The sequence below is a fragment of the Nanorana parkeri genome, unplaced genomic scaffold (assembly GCF_000935625.1).
Source record: "Nanorana parkeri isolate BGI_ZX_2015 unplaced genomic scaffold, ASM93562v1 scaffold398, whole genome shotgun sequence".
Classification (NCBI taxonomy): Eukaryota; Metazoa; Chordata; class Amphibia; order Anura; family Dicroglossidae; genus Nanorana; species Nanorana parkeri.
The window spans coordinates 1,264,176-1,272,824 of NW_017306666.1; the positions used below are offsets into that span (position 1 = coordinate 1,264,176).

General features: G+C 40.6%; 1 pseudogene; it reads right to left on the minus strand.

The window, feature by feature from the left end:
* Positions 1-1,407: 1,407 nt before the first annotated feature.
* LOC108789446 overlaps positions 1,408-8,649 on the minus strand; it is an 11,906-nt pseudogene continuing 4,664 nt past the window's right edge.

Below are 8,649 nucleotides of genomic sequence, written 5' to 3' on the forward strand. Positions count from 1 at the left end.
TGTTAGAGACTTGCAATGTCTCTTGGGACTTGTAGTTCCAAAACAGCTGAAGTGCTAAAGTTGCCTACCCCTGCTTTAGATTATAGGCTCAAATATTGAATGGTCTTATGCACCTGGTAATGCTAGAGCAAGAGGCAGGGAGCGGATACACACTGACATCACCCACTAGACACCAGGAAGTCAAGAGGCTTTATTGTGAGGATTCCCAAATAGATGCTTGTTCTATCCTGTTGCAGTACTTTGTGTAACCAGCCCGCAGCGGCTCTGGGAAGGAGGAGTTTTATGTGGCAATCGCACAACTACTTTTGTGAGTGCTTTTAATATTCTTTTTTAATAATAAGGTTTTTTTTTTTACTGTATAACACTATGGACCTTCTTAATGTATTATGAGCAGTTGTTAAAAGCGGTGAATAAGAGGGGAGAAGGAAAGGTGCGACACTTGTGGTACAGCATTCCAGTGGATGGATTGGAAGCGGCTATTAATACTTGATTGAGCGCTTTATGACCATTTTTCTCATAATGGTCCGTCCTATCTGGTGAGTGTAATCCACACACGGATGGGCAGAGTTGTCACAAAAAAGCAGAATATATTTACTTCAGCGGAGATACTTTTTGTTGCATTGTATGGATCATTGAATGCACCTATGAACGTTTTTAGAATTTTAACTGTGATATATTTAAATGTAACATTAGGTTTTACTTGTCTTGATTGGTATTGAAAAGGGATTTTGCTCTTTGCACAGCAGCTTGTAGTTTTAAATTTAGGAGGGAGACTAGGAGCGCAGATCTTTTGGACAAGCATAATGGGGTTTAACCTGTGCCTCTGCCTGTGTGTTATTGTTACTTACCTGCAGAAAGTGCAGATCATGAGACCCTGGTAACAGTTCAGACTGGGTGAGAGAAACCACACCACCTAAATGGTTCTCTTTAGAACAAAAATATTCTCAATTTATTATGATTGGTTAAACAAAGGACGACCGCTCTCCTACAGGAAAATCCTGCGTCTTCCTACCCAAACATTCAATATTCCAATCTCCTGCAAGCAGACACGAGTGAAATGCCCCACAGCAAATCAGTTATATCAGCTTCATCTCACAACTCCCCAGCACAAATAAACTCTTGGGTAACATTTCAAACGTGGTGGAGTCCTGCTGATGTGAAGCTCTGTTTCTAGCCACTGTGTTGTGACTAGTGCAAAGAGCTGCTCTGTTACTTCACACAGCTATAGGGAGTTTTAAAAAAAAAATACGTCCTTCCCACAACATGGACAAAGCATGAGCCAGAATATTTTTTTTTTTGTTTGAATACTAAGTTGTTCAAATAGTGGAGTTTTATAATCTTTTACCACTGGTAACATGTTACTGCAGGCTAGATAGCCAAATATAAGTAAATAAGACCAAATAATAAAAGGTAAAGGAGGGTTTATTTATAAATATAAAACATTTTGGCAGTTCTCCTCAGTCATTGGCATAACGTGTCCAGCTTTTACACAGGCAATTATTCGAATACACAGCAGGAAGAAATACCAAATCTAGGCAGAATTTAAGCTTTCTATCAGCGCCTCGATTGCTTTTGAATTTTTAGAATCATCTGCTTTCCTGACAAGGCCTTTGAGTCCATTTTTTACTTCAGCAGCAGTTTCCTCATCTGAGCTCTGAAGAAGGCTAAAACAAGAGGAAATACAAATTATATATAAACATATCTCATAATACATAAACGGATTTAAAAAAAACCATAAATATCTCACACTTATGAAACAATGTCATTCAACACCACCACAATGGTACTGTTAAAGTGTACTTTTAAAACTGACCAGTTGCATTGCTGTAATATAAAAAATGCATTCAATGTACAAAATTGTTCATCCTCCAATAGTCAGTTCAAAAACAAATTCATGAGCTTTTATGTAGAGCTGCAGCTAACGATTATTTTCAAAATCGATTAGTTAGCCGATTATTAAGTTCGATTAATCGGTTAAACAATAAAATAAAGTTTAAAAAATGGCTCCAGTGATAGGACTACTAGCAAGCTTGGAGCGGTGGAAGTAAAAAAGAAAAAAAAGATAGTGTGGTGTGCAATATAGTGAAATGGAAAGTGTAAAATTATACAGCAATGAATGCAGAATGGCACCGGCTATAGAGGACTACAAAACCCAGCAAAAGCACATTATAGCTGGTGGTATTCTGCATTGAGCTGTATAATGTACTATTGCTGGGTTTTGTAGTCCTCTATAGCTAGTGGTGTTCGGCATTGCACCACTGTATAATGTATTATTGCTGGGATTTGTTGTGCTCCTCTATAGCTGGTAGTATTCTGCATTGCGCTGTATAATGTATTATTGCTGGGACTTGTAGTCCCCTATACAGCGCAATGCAGAATATCACCAGCTATATAGGAATACAACAAATCCCAGCAATACATTATACATACAGTGTATAATGCATTGCTGGTATTTGTATTCCTATGTATAATGTATAGTACAATGTACCATCAGCTATAGAGGAATACAAATCCCAGCAATACATTATAGAGCACCATGTGTGGGAAAGTGCAGTCTTCTAGCAACTTGCTTCTGAGATTGGACCTGTCTATCAGCGGCTGTCATCCCCCCACCCCTGCTCCTCCTTACTACATCTCCCCGCGTGCCTATAGAGGAGTACAACAAATCCCAGCAATACATTATACATACAGTGTATAATGCATTGCTGGTATTTGTATTCCTATGTATAATGTATAGTACAATGTACCATCAGCTATAGAGGAATACAAATCCCAGCAATACATTATAGAGCACCATGTGTGGGAAAGTGCAGTCTTCTAGCAACTTGCTTCTGAGATTGGACCTGTCTATCAGCGGCTGTCCTCCCCCCACCCCTGCTCCTCCTTACTACATCTCCGCGCGTGCCTTGCCGATCGTGGATGGGCAGGAAATGTGAGGCGGGGAGGAGGTGCGGCGTGTGGAGCGTGGATGCGAGCGGGTCTGGCAGCGGCGAGCGTGGGGTCGGGAGGATGTGTGGCGCACAGCGTGTGGAGCTGTGAACAGGGCCAACTGATCGGAAGCCGATTAATCGATTGAAAAAGTTGACAACTTTTTCAATATTCGATTATAATCGATTATGTCGATTAGTTGTTGCAGCCCTACTTTTATGCTAGGCAATTGGTGCCCTTAAAGTCCGTTTCCACCTTTGTAAGTGATTAGCGTTTATTGTGGCAATAAAGAGGTGCAGTGATGATGTATACGTGTGCACATTTTCATGACCCACATTGCAGGCTTTATTTTTTCATGAAGTTTTTATTAGGCCTAAGTTCTAGAAATTTAAATTTTTCTCCACAGGAAACTCAGCCTGACACCTGGGTCGGATTGTAAATCAGGCTGCAAACAGCTGCCCCCCTCCCTGTGATTCTGTACCACACGATCACTAAACACCAGCTCTGCCTTTGCACACAATACACTGTTCGGGAAGGGGAGGTGCCACTATGAATACTAATGAATAGGGTGTGATGGGGTGGAGAGCAAATCACGCAGAGGTGGCAATTTCCATGAGAATATGAAAAAGGAAGCTAACAAAAAATTTGTACACTTGGTGTACATTGCTGGTATTTTTTATAAATACCTCAGCAAAGGTGAAAATTGGCTTTAAAGTACTAGAGATAAAAAAAAAGCCATGGCCAATTGCTAGTGCGTATTTAACCACTTCATCTCTTGTACCTTTACCCCTTAGGGGCAGAGCAGTTTGAACATAATGGCTATGGGCCTGTTTATTCAGTGATAGCTTGTCATGTTTTTTTTAGGGCAAACAAGGCTTTCCTTTTGGTAATATTGTCATGCAAAAATTATTTTATTTTCTATGTGCACTATAGACAAAAAGATGTAAAAAAAAATATGTCCTATTTATAAGGACACTAAAACTTAGAGAACTATGGCCAATCCTTTTTTGGCATTAGTTCTCTTTAGGGTCACAGGATGACATCAATGTCCTCCGGTGACCCAAAAAACTCAGCCTATAGCAGACATATGTCAGCAGCTGACAGCGCAGACAATATTGTCGGGATCTACCCCGATACCTGATTGACAGCTGGCTCTTTGGCCCTAGAGCCAGTTGTGCCCGCCCCCTTCCCTGTCTGTCTCTTCAGTGAGCGCCGGAAGAACAAAGAGGGGATGGGGGTAATCCCTGCGGGGAGCAATGTCTGACAAGTCATCACACAGGAAACAGCACGTTCGCGGCTATAGTAATAGTCGCAAATAAGCGGAATCCATGCCGATGTAAAGATTTTAGCGTTTTCTTGCCGTTCGGCCTTCCGCACAGAAAACCGCATGGGAGATGTAATGCTATATGTGAATGGAGCCTAAGACAATTCATTAGCATTTTTTGTTTTATCCCCAACTTTGCTCACACACTTTTGCTAAATTGTAAGAAAATCTCCATTAAGGTGGCCATACACTTTACAACCCTCGCAAGACTTTTGTCTTGCGAGGGTTGTAAAGTACTTAAAAAAACAAGCATACGATCTGCCCATCTTGGACAGGCAGATCGTACTTGCGATCATCGCAAGCCCGCCCCCCTGCAATCAGGGGCGGGCTTGCGATGACTGCAAACGGGCAGTGTGCGCATGCGCACACCGGCCCGTTCGTCAGTTGTCGAACAAGCAGGCCACTAACTCACTGAGAATCGTACGATTCCTGGCGGGTTTTCCAGCCTCCGTGTTTGACACAAGACGTGCGACTGCACAGTAGAAACGGTTGCACGCCTTCCATACACTGCACAATTCTCGTACGATCGCGGGATTTCCCACAATTCTCGTACGAGAATCGTGCAGTGTATAGGCACCTTTAGCCTTGTATAAAGTTGTTTAGAAGCAGGAGAAGCACAGTCACTGCAATGTACAGAAAGCAGACAAACCTAAATACCCAATGTTGCCATCTTATAGATTTAACATGCTGCAGCCCCATATACCTGGTGGAAGCCAAACCCAAGCAAAAAAACCCACTCCCTTCATAGCGATAAGATAATATGGACACCCCCTTATACATAAGTGCATACAGAGAATATAAACAGAAATGAGGCATTTAAGGCCCCATTCACACTGAGCGTCATGAAAATCGTGCGTTTTTTGGCGCGATTGCACATGTGCGATTTGTCGCGCTACTTTTACCTATTGGGCTGTATGCAATCAGGAGCAAAATCGCTCGAAATCCGCAGAAAAAAGGGTCATGTAGGAGCGACAAGCTACAGCGACATTGAGCTGTGAGATGTGAACAGCTCCATTGAAATGGATTGGAGAAGCTACATAGAGCGATATCGCGTGGAAATATGAGCGATATCGCTGCAAAAATCGCGCGATAAATTGCTCAGTGTGAATGGGGCCTAAAACATTAACACTCTTTGCTGAGTTTATATACATGAAGACAATCACATTTACATGTGAAGTGAGAGCTAAAACAATAAGGTCGAATAAAAAACTATAAATTAGCTATAAATGACACTTTTTGTCCTGTAGTAGTAACAGATTGCTAAGGGTTTCTACTTTAAAGTTTTGGGATTTTTTAAAAGAAAATGTTCAAAATTAGCATTAAACACAATGATATTGTTTCTATCCACTGGTGCACTAACGTGATTTTAAAAATAATGATCTCAAGAGAAGAAAAATGGTATTTGAAGACTTCTATTCAGCAAAGGTCAAAAACCACCGATTTGCAAGAATGTCCGATCAAACCAAACAGAAATGATTGCGAATGTGCACAGGATTTCAATCAGGAAACAATGAGCTAAAGCCAATAGGAGCAGAGCTAATGACCTACTACTAAACAATATGTACTGGAATAAGAGGGGTAGGTAATTACATTGGCTGAATCACTGAACAATGACCATCACACTCCTGCCAGGATGTGCTTCATTACAAGTCAAGATCAGAGCTGGAAAGATTCCGCCTAGGAGTCAAATCGCATTGTATAAAGCCAGCCAGCCATTCTTAATGAGGATTAGAAAAAGGTGAAGGGTACAATCTAAAGAAGAGGGAATTATAGCAAGGCTTGTGCCCTTGTTCATGACGCATGATAAAAGCTGATGTACAGATAGAATAACCTTTAGCTGGAATAGCAGCATACAGACATTACATTAGCATAAGATAACAGCCTAAGGATGTGTGCACATTTATATACACACAAACGTGCAATGCATTTCTGCAGAAGTATAAAAGTGGAAAAGGTAAACAAGCAGGTCCCCAAACAGCTTGATTAAAGCCATGCTTAAAAGGTCAAAGCAACCCACAATTGGAAGATTTGTGTGGAAGAAGTGGATTCATAGGGGGAATTTAACAAAACTGGAGAAGACAGAATCTGGAGCAGCTGCATATGACAACCAATCAGCTTCTCTCTTTCATTTTCAAATCTTAACTGAACAAACTAAAGATAGAAGCTGATTGATCGCCATGCACAGCTGCTCCGGTTTTGATAAATTCCCCCCAGTGCATTAAGTGTTCTGCAAATGAAATCTAACAAGCTGAAGCTAAGAGGACCCGACAGCCTTGCCGATAGAAACGTCACTGAGCCTGTATTATGGAGAGACCAGCAGAGGGAGCAGAGTGTACAAACTGAAATATTAGTTTTGGATGGATTCAACCATTTAGTCTGTACAAGTAAAGAACATGCACAAGGCCTGTTTAGATCTAGGATTCCATATTGGATGGTTTAGGACTCCATATTAAAAAGGACATTGCACAACAACTGTAAAGTGTATAGCCAGTTTAAAGCATATCTTGAGATAACAGGAAGAGAATACAAAAGGTATAAACTATATAGGATTTGTATAAACAATTGGATTTTTCTTACCAGCAAAGTACTATGGCTCCTCTATTCACTTGAGCCCAGCTGCTCAGGTTCTTCAGGCCCACACAATCTACCAACGTTCTAGCAAAGCAGCCTGTGGGAGGGAGAGAAAGCCGATCAGTACTTGAGTATTACTTCACTTGGAGATCTTCTGATCCATGGCATAAAACAGACACAATAGTTACTGTCTGTACAACAACCAACCAGCCTTGTTAAGCAGCCCAAATCCAATGCACTCAGTGCAACAACATTTGCTTTTGGAATTAATGAGGTCTCTTGATCGAAAACCACACTGACTATTAGAATTTCATTTGTTCCATTTTTTATGTCACCTGGGTTGAAAAAGATCAATTTACCCCCCTTCACTAGTAGAAAATCAAATGAACTTTCAGAAAATATTTTTTTTAACAACAAAATTCTACTAGCGTATTGACATATTCTCCAGCATACTGTGTTTTGGAGTTCTGAACCTCACCCAGGATAAAACTGTGCATGTGATCATACGTATGGGCAACTTCTTTTAGCTTTTTTTTGTCAATTGAATGACAGGTTTGCTTTATAAGCTACAAAAAAAAAATGGCATATGTGCTTTATCCCTTTCATTGGTTTACCTATACAAGTAATGAATAAAAAGCATTACAGAACTTTGGGTATTTTTCTTTAAATGAACCCTTGCAGTGGAGCTACCCGTGCACTGCAAGGGTTAACTGATTGCTTTGGTCTAGGGCTGAAAATAAAAAAAAGAAGAAATTATACTCACCTGATCCTCTGTTGGCTCTCTGTGACAGCCTGTCTTCTCCTCCTATGCTGCAGTGATGGTATGTCACTCGCCACCTTTACATCCTATATATAGTGTATAGAACATGATGACTCTGGGACCTTGGACTGCTGCAGTGATGGGGAAGAGAGGCTCCAGGGACTGGTCCAAGAGCAAGTCGACTCAGAGGATCGGATGAGTATAACTTTTTATTTCCCCCAGACAAAAACGAGCACTTAACCCTTGCAGTGCGGGGGTAGCCCCACTACAAGGGTTAATTAAAAAAAAATTTACCCAGCTTTCTTTAAAGACTAGTGGGCAGTCATCAGGCAAAACAAGATCATAGCATACACTACACAGTAAAATGTTCCACCAGCTTAAATTGCATATCACTGCAAACCTGATTTTAAAAGTATTCCAATGTTAAATGTTTAACAGACATTAAAATAAAAGCAAATGTAGAAACCATCTCACACAAGCCTTGTTTTTTTATTTGTCTTTATATGATATGGAGAAAGTATTCGTTAAAAAAAAGCCTCACCCCAAATAATGTTTCAACCTCAGAGTGTAATCCTTTTTATTTCACCCCCAGTGATGCGCAGGGAACTATTCTGGCTGCGGAGACAACAATGAACTCCATTTTTCCTTTGTGTGGCTAACTGGTAATTGATGGGAGCTTTCTAAGTAAATAGAACAGGTTGTGCTTGATGGATATGTTACTTTTCTGCTTCACACTGAATTGATTGCTGCATTACAGGACTTTCTAAGAACCATGGAATACTGCTCTAGAAATAACGCTTATTCATAAGACCTTTACTACAGGAAAGGTAGACAAGCGTGATGTTTGAATTACACCGACTTCTGTGTGCTCAGACCTCTATTTCAAAGTCCCAGTCACTCATTCAGGCTTCTGCCTTTATCCTAGTGGATGTCAGATTCCCCTACAGATTTCAAAAGGGACCCAGTTATGGGAAATAAAAGTGCAGACTGATGGGAACTCAGATAATCACCCAGACAGGAACTATCCAGCAATGGAATAAAAAGGATGCCATATTATATATATATA